At 46.2% G+C, this 16,406-nt stretch overlaps 1 protein-coding gene across 2 annotated transcripts in view; it reads left to right on the forward strand.

Moving 5' to 3' along the window:
* The window catches only part of pak1 (p21 protein (Cdc42/Rac)-activated kinase 1), a 242,206-nt gene that overhangs the window by 49,878 nt on the left and 175,922 nt on the right, over positions 1-16,406 (forward strand). The window lies entirely within an intron of this gene.

A 16,406-nucleotide genomic window follows, 5' to 3' on the forward strand; every position in this document is an offset into this window, starting at 1 on the left:
CGTCTCTCTCTCTCTCTCTGTACGCGCGTCTCTCTCTCTCTCTCTGTACGCGCGTCTCTCTCTCTCTCTCTGTACGCGCGTCTCTCTCTCTCTCTCTGTACGCGCGTCTCTCTCTCTCTCTCTGTACGCGCGTCTCTCTCTCTCTCTCTGTACGCGCGTCTCTCTCTCTCTCTCTGTACGCGCGTCTCTCTCTCTCTCTCTGTACGCGCGTCTCTCTCTCTCTCTCTGTACGCGCGTCTCTCTCTCTCTCTGTACGCGCGTCTCTCTCTCTCTCTCTGTACGCGCGTCTCTCTCTCTCTCTCTGTACGCGCGTCTCTCTCTCTCTCTCTGTACGCGCGTCTCTCTCTCTCTCTCTGTACGCGCGTCTCTCTCTCTCTCTCTGTACGCGCGTCTCTCTCTCTCTCTCTGTGTACGCGCGTCTCTCTCTCTCTCTCTGTACGCGCGTCTCTCTCTCTCTCTCTGTACGCGCGTCTCTCTCTCTCTCTCTGTACGCGCGTCTCTCTCTCTCTCTCTCTCTGTACGCGCGTCTCTCTCTCTCTCTGTACGCGCGTCTCTCTCTCTCTCTCTGTACGCGCGTCTCTCTCTCTCTCTCTGTACGCGCGTCTCTCTCTCTCTCTCTGTACGCGCGTCTCTCTCTCTCTCTCTGTACGCGCGTCTCTCTCTCTCTCTCTGTACGCGCGTCTCTCTCTCTCTCTCTGTACGCGCGTCTCTCTCTCTCTCTCTGTACGCGCGTCTCTCTCTCTCTCTCTGTACGCGCGTCTCTCTCTCTCTGTACGCGCGTCTCTCTCTCTCTCTCTGTACGCGCGTCTCTCTCTCTCTCTCTGTACGCGCGTCTCTCTCTCTCTCTCTGTACGCGCGTCTCTCTCTCTCTCTCTGTACGCGCGTCTCTCTCTCTCTCTCTGTACGCGCGTCTCTCTCTCTCTCTCTGTACGCGCGTCTCTCTCTCTCTCTCTGTACGCGCGTCTCTCTCTCTCTCTTTCTCTCTCTACGTGCGTCTCTCTCTTTCTGTACGTGCATGCGTCTCTCTCTATGCGAATCTCTCTTTCTCTGTACGTGCGTGTCTCTCTCTCTCGCTCTCTCCTTTCTCTAAGTGTGTCACTCTCTCTCTTTTTCTCTACGTGCGTGTCTCTCCCTTTCTCTAGATGAGTCTCTCTCTCTCTCTCTCTCTCTCTCTCTCTCTGTACGTGCGTCTCTCTCTCTCTCTCTCTCTCTACGTGCATCTCTCTCTACGTGCGTCTATCGCTCTCTACGTGCGTCTCTCCCTCTCTCTCTACGTGCGTCTCTCTCTCTTTCTACGTGCGTCTCTCTCTCTCTCTTTCTCTACGTGCGTCTCTCTTTCTCTACGTGCGTCTCTCTCTCTTTCTCTAAGTGCGTCTCTCTCTCTTTCTCTGTACATGCACCTCTCTGTACATGCGTCTCTCTATTTCTCTGTACATGCGGTTCTCTCTCTCTCTTTCTCTGTACATGAGTCTCTCTCTCTCTTTCTCTGTACATGCGTCTCTCTCTCTCTCTCTCTTTCTCTGTACATGCGTCTCTCTCTCTCTCTCTCTCTCTCTCTCTCCACTCCTGATTCTCTTCTCTCTCTCTCTCTCTGTCTCTCGCTTCCTCAACTCACTTTTTTGGTATCTCGGTCATTATTAGTCTGTACGCTTTTGTTTCTTGCTCCGTCTTTCTTTCCCGAACTCTTTGATCTTTTTGTCTTTCTGTCTCTCCTGGGTATTTGCATCAACCTTCTTCAGCCATCTGCTGTTCACACAGCCTCCTGAGCAGCATACTGAGCTGGTGGGGGGACCTCTTTCATGTCTGACATGAGCCACTGGCTCCTGCTTAATTGATGATTTCTAACAATGCCATTTTTGCTGTGTAGAGTTGATGAGCTTATCGTCAGGAAAACAGTCATGGATTGAGCAGCTGAATATGACTGATGCAGTAATATTGTTAAGTTAATCCTTGTACAACCCGCAAGTTTAAAAGTTAAAATATCCTTCTAACAATGAATTGCTACCATCAGGAAAGGATGATGAAGTTGAACTGAAATGCTGTAACAAAAATTTACTTGGCAATGAATGTATCAAACTACTTGAATACTACATAAAATCAACATTCTCATCAAATGCTGAGTTAATTTATAAGGGCGAGGAGGAACTAACATGAGGTCCATTAATGTAAAGAAAGATTTATCATCCTCAACGTGCATCTATTTCGCTTCTCTTTATTTAAAAAAAAATTGAGAGTACCCAATCATTTTTTTTTCCAATTAAGGGGCAATTTAGTGTGGCCAATCCACCTACCCTGCACATCTTTGGGTTTTGGGGGTGAGACCCACACAGACACGGGGAGAATGTGCAAACGTCACACGGACAGTGACCCGGGGCCGGAATCGAACCTGGGACCTCAGCGCCGTAGGCAGCAGAGCTAACCACCGTGCCGCCCTTATTTCCCTTCTCTTTAAAACATCCAAAGCCATTCATCTTGTTGGAGAGCTGCTCATTAGACAAATGTACATGCAAACTGAGCCACCGAGGCAAGGAAAGCCAAGGCTCGAGTCCTGGCGTGCATCAAGCTGGTTGATCTCTGCAAATCAATGCTGGGTGTAATCACCTATGAACCCTGTGTAGGTATGTCTGTGTGTGTGTTGACTTATATTTATACATCTTTATCCCTTCTCCCAGAGTACTGCAAGTGTGACATCTTTCAGGTAGTGCTCCCTTGTTTAGGCAATAATGTTCAGTTTTCCAACTTGCTTTGTTGTGTGCTCCACATTGTTAAGCGTTGTGTCTAGTAACAACCCTAATCATTTTCAACTCCTTCCTTATCTCGTTCAATGCCGTTCATGTAGCACATGCCATCCATTATTTCCTTCTCTTTCTGCTTTTTGCTTGACTCTCTTAAAATTCATCTTAACGACTGATCTGCCACTTACATATTTTGTCTACCGCATTCAGCAGCTCCCAGCCTTCCTCTTGGTTTTGTACTGTCAGCGAATTTGACAATTTGTCATTGAGCTTCTGAATCTAATCAATGGAAATGAGAAACAGAAGTGGGGGTCCCAAAGCTGACATCTGCGCATCCTAATCAGCGCTTGACAACTCTTATCAAGTGTCTGCTGTTTTCTACACTTCAGCCAATCTTCTATCTGTTCTCTGGTTATACTTTTACTCCCCACGGTTTACCTAATAACCTTTTCTGCAGAGTTTTATCATGTGCATTTCTGGAAACGGGACGTTTTGCATGGACTGTTCAAGAGCAATTAATTGTGACGAAATTACACTTCCTTTTTTTTTTTGAAATTTAAAAAAAAATCATGGCCGGGATTCTCCCCTACCCGGTGGGGTGGGGGGTCCCGGCGGGACGGAGTGGCGTGAACCACTCTGGTGTCGGGCCGCCCCAAAGGTGCGGAATCCTCCGCAACTTCAGGGGCTAGGCCCGCCCCGGAGTGGTTGGCGCCCCACCGGCTGGCGGGGAAGGGCTTGGCGTCAAGCCAACCGGTGCCGAAGGGCCTCTGCCAGCTGGCGCGAGTCGGCGCATGCGCGGGAGCACCAGCGCATGCTGGCGTCATCCCTGCACATGCGCAGAGGGATTCGCTTCCGCACCGGGAATGGCGGACGACCACAGCCTCCGGTGCGGAACAATAGAGTGCCCCCACGGCACAGGCACGCCCGCGGATCGGTGGACCCCGACCGTGGGCCAGGCCACTGTGGGGGCACCTCCCAGGGCCAGATCCCCCCCCAAGAGCCCCGGAGCCCGCCCCACGCCGCCAGGTCCCGCCGGTAAGGGATCTACTCTAATTTATGCCAGCGGGACTGGCAAAGAACGGTCGGGGCTTCGGCCCATCGCGGGCCGGAGAATTCGGTCAGCCCCGGGGCCCATTAAGTCGCGCCAGACCCTGCCATTCTCCTAGGCGGGCGGCACGACGCACGCCAGGGCAATTTTTTGGGGGCGGGAGAATTGGGAGGACGGCGGGGGCGGGATTCACGCCAATCCCTGCCGATTCTCCCACCCGGCGGGGGGCCGGAGAATCCCGCCCCATGTTCCTCCACACATTAGTCTGTGCGGAGTCTGCACGTTCTCCCCGTGTCTGCGTGGGTTTCCTCCGGGTGCTCCGGTTTCCTCCCACAGTCCAAAGATGTGCGGGTTAGGTGGATTGGCCATGCTAAAATTGCCCTTAGTGTCCAAAAAGGTTAAGTGGGGGTTGCAGGGATAGGGTAGATACGTGGGTTTGAATGGGTTGATCTTTGTAAAGGCCGGTGCAGACTCGATGGGCCGAATGGCCTCCTTCTGCACTGTAAATTCTATGAGACTATTAGCTTTGAGCTAGCAACTCAAGTGGGGATGAAACAATCCATAGCCTGCTACATGAAAGTGTCTGTGGTCTGTTGTGTGTTTCTCTCTCCCTCTCCCTCTCCCTCTCTCTCTCTCTCTCTTTTCCCCCCCCTCCCCTCCCCCCTTCAGCCCTGACTCATTAGTCACAACTGAGCTCATCTCGGTCCACAGCGAATGTCAGAACTGACCACCAATCCTCATTTAGGAAATGAGGAATTAACCAATTCAATCGATGCAGGATTGGGTGGTTGCTTGCCAGTTGTGCAGAACAGCTGCTTCCTATCAATCTATAGCACCATTAATTTGAGCGTTAGTACGTTACACTTAAAAAAAAAAAAACATTTAGAGTACCCAATTCATCTTTTCCTCTTAAGGGGCAATTTAGCGTGGCCTATCCACCTACCCTGCCCATCTTTGGGTTGTGGGGGTGAAACCCATGCAAACACTGGGAGAATGTGCAATCTCCACACGGACAGTGACCCAGGGCCGGGATTGAACCTGGGACCTTGGCGCCGTGATGCAGCAATGCGAACCACTGTGCCACCGTGCACGTTACACTTTTAAAAAAAAAAGTCAAAATGTTCCTCAACAAAATGTTTTAAACCAATTCAAAAATTAAAGGGAGAGCTGTTTTTCTATTGTGGCAAGGTGGAATTTCACAGTGGCACAGTGGATAGCACTGCTGCCTCACAGCGCCAGGGACCTGGGTTCAATTCCGATCTTGGGTGAATCTGTGGAATTTGCACATTCTCCCCGTGTGTGCGTGGGTTTGCTCCGGTTTCCTCCCACAGTCCAAAGATGTACAGGTTAGGTGAACTGTCCATGCTAATATTGCCCAAAGGTTAGGTGGAATTGCGTGTTGGAGCAGGGGATTTGGCTTCGGTAGGGTGGCCTATCTGAGCAAGGGCTGGTGCAGACTTCCTTCTGCACTGTAGGAATTCTATAATTCTATTCTGAAATTGAAAAATAAAACTAATCTTTGTGATCAAAATCTTCACCTGACTTCACTCCCTGAGTTTACCATCTATGGTGTTCCCCTGGGACCGATGATGATGACTTGTCCTGGGATTCAGCTCCACCATTGAGCAGGTTAAAGAGACCTAATAGTGGCGAGAAAGGAAAGACCACAGAATTTGGTCAGCTCCAATGTACTTCGGGCGGCTTTCCTTGACTGTTTACTACTATAAATTTCTCAGACGTACAGTCCCCTTTTGCTGATGGTGGAGTGTTGATTAAAGTAAAAACTTTTTAAAAATAAATTCAGAGGACCCAATTCTTTTTTTTCCAATTAAGGGCCAATTTAGCATGGCCAATCCATCTACCCTGCGTATCTTTTTGGGTTGTGGGGGCGAGATCCACGCAGACACGGGGGGAATGTGCAAACTCCACACAGACAGTGACCCGGGGCAGGGATCGAACCCTGTTCCTCAGCGCAGTGAGGCAGCAATGCTAACCACTGCACCACCGTGCTGCCATTATAAAGTATACAATTTAATAATAATCTTTATTACTGTCATAAGTAGGTTTACATTTACACTGCAATGACATTACTGTGAAAATCCCCGATTCGCCACATTCCGGTCGGTACACTGAGGGAGAATTCAGAATGTCCAATTCATCTAACAAACATGTATTTGGGGACTTGTGGGAGGAAACTGGAGCACCTGGAAGAAACCCACACAGACATAGGGAGAAAGTGCGGACTCCGCACAAACAGTGACCCAAGCCGGGAATCAAACCCAGGTGCCTGGCGCTCCTACGTCAAAAGACACGTTACCTAATTGTTAATGCTCGACTGTCCACCAAACAGCCTTTTGCCCCCCATTTTCAATATTTTCATATCTGGTAAAGATGTTCAAAGAAAATGACAAAACAAAACAATTTTCTTTAATGCCTGGGTGACCTTTCTCCAGGGTTGCACACAGCAGTGTCCTGGAGATTGAGCTTCTATTTCTGAAGATTCCAGTTCGATCCTGGAGGGTTGGCAACCCTACAATACTTCACTTTCACCACTAAACAAATGCCACCCGACTTTATTGGAAAAACGGTCTAAATGATACCACATTGTGCACTGTCCATACTGACATTCGGGTAACCGAAATCAGGACGGTTGTGTTTGAAGTCCCATTTACTTAACGTGAACATTTAATGTTTTTTTTTCAAAATGGGTCGCGAAAGAGGATATCGATCAAGAGGGAACTTGCTTCTGAAAAGCAGGAAGATTTCCCAACCAGTTTATCTTGTGAAGCTTTTATCAGACTGAACAGCATATTGAATATTTTGGATTCTCTTGTACAAGTCCTAACAGTGTATCCATGATATTGCACTCAGTATGTCTGGAATGAGTTTATGGTCTTGGAAAAGAATGTCGTAATTACGAAATGACTGCTGTTGTCAGAGTGTTACTGAATGGAGGACTTGTTTGTTTAAAGTAGCCATTATTTGGAGAAAAAAATACTTGACTGATGCTTCCCAACTTTGTGAATGATCCTGAAGACGTTCGCTTCAGGGCATGATATCATAGCTAGTTTTTGTGTCTTCCCTTTCCTTGTGATATTGAACGATGCCTGGTATACTTAAAGTACCTAGCCAACATAGCTATTGTGTAATTACTCGCTCTTAAAATTCTTATCCTTGTTTTTGATTCCCTGACAAACGTCTTGTGGTCTCTGCCACTCTTCAAATTTTGCCTCATGCTTGTCGCTGATTTTTATCGCTCTACCAGTGGTGACTGTGCCTTCAGTTGCCTCGGGCCTAAACTCCCTAAGTCTCTCCTCTCTACTCCTTTTAGGTACTCCTTTAAGCCTATTTGAGTAAAGATTTGTTGACTTGCTTTAATATTGTGTGGCGCTTCCCAGAGTTAAATGTTGTTTGGTAATAATTTCTATGAAATGCCTGGGGATATATAAATGCAATATATATAAACGCGAGTTGTGGCTGTAAGGTTAATATTGGCAGCTAATTCAAGCCTTCACAAGGCGCTGCATCAAACTTGATCCTGACATTTTATAATTTAATAATCTTTATTGTCACAAGTAGACTTACATTAACACTGTTTAGCACACAGCTAAATCGCTGGCTTTGAAAGCAGATCAAGGCAGGCCAGCAGCACGGTTCAATTCCCGTACCAGCCTCCCTGAACAGGCACCGGACTAGGGCGACTAGTTTCCTCCGGGTGCTCCGGTTTCCTCCCACAAGTCCCGAAAGGCGTGCTTGTTAGGTGAATTGGACATTCTGAATTCTCCCTCCGTGTAACTGAACGGGTGCCGGAGTGTGGCGACCAGGGGCATTTCACAGTAACTTCATTTGAAGCCTACTTGTGACAATAAGCGATTTTCATTTCGTTTCATTTCAAGTTACTGTGAAAATCCCCTAGTTGCCACATTCCGGCGCCTGTTCGGCAACGTAGAGGGAGAATTCAGAATGTCCAATTCACCTAACGAGCACGTCTTTCGGGACTTGTGGGGGGAAACCGGAGCACCCGGAGGAAACCCAGACAGACACAGGGAGAACGTACAGACTCCGCACAGACAGTGACCCAAGCCGGGAATCAAATCTGGGACCATGGCGCTGTGAAGCAACAATGCTAACCACTCTGCTACCGTGCTGCCCATGTGCTACCATCCCACCCATAACATCACTGGGACCCTGGGCACATCCGAGAATGGAGTCAGCCTCCGTTTAGTATTCATCCAAAAATGACACCTCTGACAGTGCAGCATCCTCTCAGTACTGTGCTGAAGTGTCGGCGTTGAATTTGTGGCTCCAGTCCCTGAGGTAGGACTTGCACTCCATATATGCTGACTCGTGTGATGAAAATGAACCAGCTGAACGATGGCTGGCACAGAAGGAACAAGTGGATGCAGTGATAGGCACGCCTCTAATTTCGCTCTAGACGGTGAGCTAAAATGGATTGAATCATGTTCCTCTTCTAGCTATTGTTGGCAGTCTGTTCAACTACGGAGGACCTCGTAGCTGAACCTGATTGATCGTGGCTTGCACAGTGCTTTTCACCAAGAGTCTCTATATAGTGACCGCAAGTGAGACTTCTAGCTGATTTCAATTGTTTTGTTTTCTCTTCCCTAATCCAAACATCTTCTCGTATGCATGGCAAAGTTGCACATGACTGTGAACCAGCTGTGCCACAAGGGGAAGTTTCTGCTAATCCTTTGAATTGTATTTATGCTGGGAGACTGCCACGCTGGGTAACAAAGAGCTGGCTCCAAATATCAGTTTTATATCCTCTGCCTTGTAAATAAATAAAGACAAAATACATGTTGACTGGATGTTGGTAGTTTGCCAATTGCAGTGTGAATCAGATTGTTGCTTCTGCATAGTTTTTCTTTTAATCTGAAGAATTTGAGGAATTGACCGCAGAATTTTATTTAAAGCATGTTTTGTTCTAGTTCAGAGTATGCTTACCTCATTACTGCATTGTGTCACTGCGGAATTCAGGCTCATTATATCTTCTGTTTATTAAGTCTAACTTGAGCACCAAAATCCAAGCTGACACACTCTGTGCTGCACTTTTGGAGATGCCAGTTTTCGGATCGGACGTTTGAACCAAGACTTTGTCTGCTCTCCCGGGTATATGCTAAATTGGTCACTGTTGCAATGCAAGAAATGTGGCAGCCAATTTGCACATAGCAAAGACCCACAAGCAGCAATGTCGTAATGGTCAGGTTACCTGTTTGTGATGTTAGTTGAGGGATAAATAAATATTGGCTAAAACATATTTTGAATAACATCATGGGATCTTTTACGTCCACTTGAGTGGGAAGACGGGCCTTAATTTATTACACAGCACCTCAAAACAGTGTAACACTAGCTCAATATGGGCAACACGGTAGCAAGTGGTTAGCACTGTTGCTTCACAACGCTAGGGAAACGGGCTCGATTCCCGGCTTGGGTCACTGTCTGTGCAGAGCCTGCACGTTCTCCCTGTGTCTGCACGTTCTCCCCATTTCTGCGTGGGTTCCCTCCGGATGCTCCGGTTTCCTCCCACAAGTCCTGAAAGACGCGCTTGTTAAGCGAATTGGACATTCTGAACTCTCCCACAATGTACCTGAATAGGCGCCGGAGTGGTGATTAGGGGCTTTTCACAGTAACTTCATTGCAGTATTAAGCCAACCTGTGACACTAATAAAGCTTATCAGTACCTCACTGAAGTGTCAGCATGGTTCGCATTCTCAAGTCTTTGGAGTATGGCTTGAATTCTGAACCTCTGGTTCAGGGATGAGAGAGCGACGACGGAGCCATGGTTGACCGTTATATTGCTGCTTTGTGTCCTTCCCCGACTTCGAAGCACGGTGACCGAATTTAAATCTTCCCTTTTGCAGCAAAGAGCAATTAATCTGCAAAAGCATCCAGCTCTGGAAAATTATGCTCCTTTTTGCCTTTTCTTAAAAAACGAATTAAGAGCAGTCATGCCAACTATTCCTTTCTGCAGTGTGGGGATGATCTCAAAATCTCCGTCAGGACTAGGTTGTCAGTAAAATACACAGCATCAGAGGGAAAGTGCCACCGACTGAGCATGTGTGGTGAAAATGCTAATATTCCCCAGTGCTAACAACCTGCCAAATCCAGGGGTGGATGTGCAATACACACATACAATATATTTTAAAATGAGGTGGGCGAGATGTGCTTATTTTGTTCTGGACCTGCTACATTGAACGTGGGTGTACCGACAAAGCTCCAGCTATTTATTCCCACTCCTTTGCTGTTTGACCCGGACACTGTTCAGGAATGGAAACACTGCTTAACTATTTCGACTTGTTTTCTCTCTACCTCGGGGCCGCTGGAACGTTTTGTAGTCGGATTAGCTTGGCACAGGGCACCGATAGAAGGCAAGAGCTGCTTGATCTACACTGTGTTGGCGTTACTTGCTGAACCATCCAGAGTTCAACTTCCATCACTGCACACGGATTTGTGTGATTGTTTGTTGAAACCTTGCATGTGAAGCTCCTTGAATGCAAAGAGCACAGCTGAGTTAGCATGCCGTTGAATTTCAATGCATTCTTTGGGCCTGCAACTCCCTCTGTAGCCAGAAAGAAAGAGAGAAATGTATACAATGCCTTTCACAGCCTCCGATGTTCCAAAGTGCTTTACAGTAAATTAGCTTTTTTGAGTTTTGTAATGTAGGAAACCCAGCAGCCAAGTTGTGCACATCATGGCTCCATGAACTGCAATGAGATCATGATCAGATGGTTTGTTTTTGGTTGAGGTATAAATGTTCACAGGAACACAAGAAATACAGCAGGAGTAGACCTTTCGTCGAGCTCTGCCATTCAGTATGATCATGGTTGATCTTGGAATTCAGCCCCCCTTTCCATTGGTTCCCCATATCCCTTGACTCCCTGACTATGCCAGGCTTAAATGTATTCAACGATGGAGCATCCACAACCCTTTGGCCAGGGCATCCTAACCTTTGAAATAGTGCGAAAAGTCCACCTGAGAGAGCAAAGGGCCCCCAGTTTAACTTCTCATGAAATCAGCAGCACCTCCTACTGTGCAGTAGTCTCTCAGTGCTGCAATGGATTATCAACCTTAATTTTCATAAATAAGTGCTTGGAGTTGGGCTTGTACTCACCATCTTCCACCGCCAAGGCGAGAGTGAGCTACGGCTAACACCGTGAATGGACAGGCCATCGCTTCTCTGCCTTTTGGCTAAGATCAAGTGTCAGATCAAGCCCAAGATAAGGTGCAATGCCTTTTGTCAGCTTGGATCTTGTATTTCCCTCTCGTTCTTATTACCGGCATGGTAGTACAGTGGTTAGCACTGTTGCTTCGCAACAGCAGGGCCCGAGGTTCGACTCCGCTTGGTTCATTGTCTGCGCGGAGTCTGCACGTTCTCCCCATGTCTGCGTGGGTTTCCTCCGGGTGCTCCGGTTTCCTCCCACAAGTCCCGAAAGACATGCTTGTTGGGTGAATTGGACATTCTGAATACTCCCTCAGTGTACCTGAACAGGTGCCGAAGTGTGACGATGAGGGGATTTTCACATTAACTTCATTGCAGTGTTAATGTGAGCCTACCTGTGACGATAACAAAGATTATTATTATTATGTGAAGACCATCAATTCGCTTCAGTTTGAATTTGAATTGTTTTTTTGAGCAAGAGATGGATTAAGGGTTTTCCCTGTCGACTCTGCAATTGACTTTGTAACTTTAAGGATGGGATTAAAAAAAAATTGGACAGGTCTTGTGCCACTGTCAGGTTTGGTCATTGTCTTTAATCTTGTGGCCCTTTTTATGTGTTATTTCATTTGCTCTTTGTGGAAATTGAGATTGGTAGGGAAATAAATAAATTTGTTTCAGCTTGCAAGAAAAGAGGTGTCGTCTTTTCAAATGCATTTTTATGGGACGTGGGCTTCGCTGGCTAGGCCAGCATTTGTTGCCTATCCCTAATCGCCCTCAAGGTGGTGATGAGCTGCCTTCTTGAACCGCTCTAGTATCAACACGCAAACTCTTCAGGCTTGTGGAGAGTCTGTGGGAGTTGGGATTGTTCTCATCTGAGCAGAAAAAGTTGGGAAGAGATGTTTAAGCGGCTGCAGATGTTTTTCCTTTTTGTTTTGTCGAACGTGAGCATTGCTGGCAAGACTGTCATTTGCTGCTATTCCTAATTGCCATTGAGAAGGTGGTGGTGAGCCACTGCTTTGAACCGCGGCAGTCTATCTGGTGTAGGTACAGCCACAGCGCTGTCCATGAAGGGTGCTCCAGGTTGTTAAACCAGCCACAGTGAAGGAACGATGATTTATTCCCAAGTCAGGATGGTGTGTGGCTTGGAGGGGAACTTGCAGGTGGTGATGTTCCCATGCATCTTCAGCCCTTATATTACTTGATGGCACATTTTGCGAGACTGGAAGATGTTGTTGAAAGAGCCTTGCTGAGTTGCTGTAATGTATCTGAGATGGTACAGACTGCTGTCATAGATGGGTAGAAGGAGGAAGATGCTACCCAGGCCATGGAGACAGACTCTGTTCCCAGAGGGTGCAGAATTGATAAGGAGGAAGTGTTGATTAGACCGTTGGTACTTAAAGTTGTCAAGGCACTGGGACCGGATAAGATGCACCTGAGGATATTGATGGAAGTGAGAATGGAAATTGCAAGGGCGCTAGCCAAAATTTTCCGTTCTTCTCTACACACTAGAGGTGCCAGAGGACTGGAGAACTGCAAATGTTATTCTTGTTCACAAAAGTTTGGAATCCCAGCAATTGCAGACCAGTCAGTTAACATCAGTGGTGGTGGGCAAGCTTCGAGAAATAATTATTCAGGATAGAATTAGTACTCACTTGGAAAAATTTAGGTTAATTAGGAAGAGCCAGCATGGATTCCTAAAGGGAAAATCGTGTTTAACTAACTTGCTGAAGTCTTTTGAGGGTAACAGAATGGGTTGATGAGGATAATGCTCTGATGTGGTATTTGTCGTGTTGGGTGTTCCGCTATTCCGACGAACCAACAGGGTTGTAGATGGTACAACTCTGTTTTATTACTCTTGATAACAACATCTGTAAACTTATGACTGTGGTTCGTAATTTACCCGTTAACCTGTGGACCTAGGCCTAACACTATCTTAGAGAGGCACTCAGCACATGGTGCATGTCTGAGTGGCACGCTGTGAGCTCTGTGCCCTGAGCTCTCTCCTGCTGGAATGAGCGGAAACTGTGGTGTTCCCTGTTTTATAGTGCGTGTGCTCTCACTGGTGATTGGCTGCGATGTTCCGTGTGTGTTGATTGGTCCGTTGATCTGTCCATCAGTGTGTATGTGTGTTTGCACCAAGGTATGTTTATCTGAATATCATGACAGTGTTGAAGGCATCCGATTATAGTGCCACACAACAGACTTGTGAGAAAAGCTATTGCTTATGGAATAAAAGTGGCAGTAGCAACGTGGATACAGAAGTGGCTGAATAATAGGGAACCAAAAGTAATAGTCGATGGATATTTTTCGGGTTGGAGGACCCGGGGGGTGGGGGGATTGGTATTGGGTTGCTTTTTCTGATCTAAATCTTAGTGTGCAGGGGACAATTACAAAGTTTGCGGATCATTGTATGAAATCATGGAATCTGACCACCCAAAGTAAGGCCATTCAGCTCATCATACTGATACCAGCTCTCTGAAACCGATATCCAATTAGTCCCTGCTCTTTCTTCATAACCATGCAAATTTTTCCTTTCTAAGTATATATCCAGTTCGTTTTTGAAATATCTTTGTACCTAGAGAGCTGTCTTATTTTGAGTCAAAGCAAATACTGCGTTTTTAGTATTGCTTTGAGAACGCCTAGCTTGGCAATGTTACGACAGGTTGAAAATGTGTCTCTTCCTTTATGGAAGCACTGACATTCGCTATCGGAGATGGTGAATGACTAGACTAATGCCTGGCCTTCAATGAATATCACATGACTTCATTATCTGCACTGATCGGGCTATCGGTTTCTTCGGATCACAGGTATAAACATCTCGACCAGGAAATCTATATGGCTGTGGTTTTCGTTGGCAGCGTTTGACTGGGAAGGAAAGCATTTTTATCAATATTCATTTCTTCCAGTTCAGACTTCAAACCAGATAACAGGAGTGTATGATTGGGGTCCTGCCATAATTACTTATGTACATCTCTGCTTCCTGAGGCAGGCAACAAGCTGTGGCAAGTGAATACTCTTATGAATATCCAATTTCACGTACGAATGTAGAGGGTGTTGGTGCGCAAATTGTTTGGAGACTTGTGGCAACTTTAAGGCATCTTGCTTTGTAATAGATTCTGTACAGTAAGATATCTTGCAACACCAGGTTAAAGTCCCAACAGGTTTGTTTCGAATCACTAGCTTTCGGAGTGCAGCTCCTTCATCAGGTAGATTCTGGAAGCTAAGAGGGAGGTTTAATCAATTGCTGCTTTAAAAAAAAAAAAAAAAAATTGATTCTGCTAATCTTGTTTATATTAAAGTAGAATTGTTTCGTTACCATAGACTGGCATATACTTGCAGTTTATTTCTCAGATGCCTGCAATTACTGTCTCCAGTGTACATATTGACGGCAAACATGGTTATTGTTCACTTGGGGCATGCTGTGCCTTGGATTACTCTGCGAATAAACTCAAGTTTTGGATCGGGAAGCCTGGACTTGCCTGTGGGAGTGCTCCTTTGTGTTGGGCACGGGGGAAAACAAGTTGCTGGCAAAATGCCAAATCATAACGAAACCTTGCTGGTTTCACATCATTTAGTTGACATGCTGGGTATTAACTTCAGTCATTAGGACGGCTTGAGATTTCAAAATGAAGTAAGAGACATCCATTTGTATTGCAGCAAAGTACTGCAGATGTTGGAGATTTGAAATTTCATGTCCTCTTGAGAGGGCAGAAGGGACCTCTCTGAGTGACAGCACCTCTGACAGTGCAGCGGAGTTCCCTCACTCATGCACTGGAAACTTCAGCCAAGATTCCTCTTCTTTTGTTCGAACGTGACCTTTACTAGTTTTGGTTGGCAGTGTTTCACTGGGAAGAATACCTCTTTTGTTAATCTTCCTTTCTTCCAGTTCAGACTTCAAACCCAACAGTGATTTGGGGGAGGGTACTGATGGGCATTCTGCCATAATTCCTTATGTGCATCCCTGCTTCCTGAGGCAACCAACAAACTGGCAAGTGAACACTCGTACGAATATCCAATTCGTGTATAAATCTGTCATGGAGGATGTTGGTGAAAATTAAGTGTCTTCTTTTGAGACTTGTGGAAACTTTAAGGCATCTTGTTTTGTAACAGGTTGTGTAATGAAACTAAGAGGGCATGCTGTGGTTTACTGGAAGTGTGTAAGTGCGAAAAGGTCTGGTCAGTTTTCATGGTGCATGGTGCTACTTCCTATCTCGAGAGCAAGGCAGTTGTTGGTTTTCTGTCTCCGCACTAACCACTTCCATTGCTTGGTTAAAAACCTGCACTGATGGCTTCTTCGGAGGTTTCTCTGCTTGTAGCTCACAGCATCTCTAAGTGTGCCAGTAGTCCTTTACAAATGAGATACCACAATCTATTAACTGGGGAATGGGCGAGAAAAGTAAATAATTTGCATTTATAATACACTTTGTAACAGTGGCTGGACTGGAAAATTAATCCTTTGTGGGCAAACATTATATGCAAAACATTGTGAACAGCTTTTAAAAAATAAATTTAGAGTACCCAAATCATTTTTTCCAATTAAGGGGCAATTTAGCGTGGCCAATCCACCTACCCTGCACATCTTTGGGTTGTGGGGTACAACCCACGCAAACACGGGGAGAATGTGCAAACTCGACACGGACAGTGACCCAGAGCTGGGATCAAACCTGGGACCTCGGCGCTGTGAGGCAGCAGTGCCAACCACTGCACCACCATGCTGCCCTCTTGAACAACTTTTAACATAAGTGGGCACAACTTCCCTTATGGTTGTCTTTGTCTGAAAAGCACTGCCTGGTGTAGTGTTGAGCCACACAAACAATTTCAGTGTTATTGGGGCACAGCAGGGTAAAGGACAGCTTGGATTCCTGCTCCCAGTCATTATAGAATGATCATTGCTGTGAATTGCACACATGCAGGCATTCTACTCACTTCTACCCATTGAGAGTCTAAAAATGAAAGTAGAAGAGGGATGGACCATCCATATTTCTCAAGAGACTGCAATTCTGTTACTGCCGTCTCCCTGGGTTTTAATGGTGCGGTAAAATTGACATTGCCTCTATGCCACATTCCTGCCATTCCTGTCTGAAATAGGCATAGCAGGTAATCGCTGAGCCAGGCTGATTTATTGATCTGTTTGCTCATGATCTCATTCACTTTTTTTTCTTGACCTAAACCTGCTCGGTCATCTGTGTGCGTGTTTATTTTTTGACACTTCACTGATCATTGCATCGCCTTTCGCTGTTCCCTGTGTGAATAAACTATGTTTGAATTGTTTTAACTATGTAAAACATTATTACTGGGTGCAGTTTAATCTTTTCAGTGTTTTTCCTGAAACCAATTAATCACCTCTCTCTCACACTGACAGCCCTGATCTCCTGCTGTAAGATTTTATGATTCTAGTTGACCAGCAGTCTCTCATGTGTGTGTCATGGAGGGGATCTTCCAGGTA

This window comes from Scyliorhinus torazame, chromosome 15 (assembly GCF_047496885.1).
Source record: "Scyliorhinus torazame isolate Kashiwa2021f chromosome 15, sScyTor2.1, whole genome shotgun sequence".
NCBI lineage: Eukaryota > Metazoa > Chordata > Chondrichthyes > Carcharhiniformes > Scyliorhinidae > Scyliorhinus > Scyliorhinus torazame.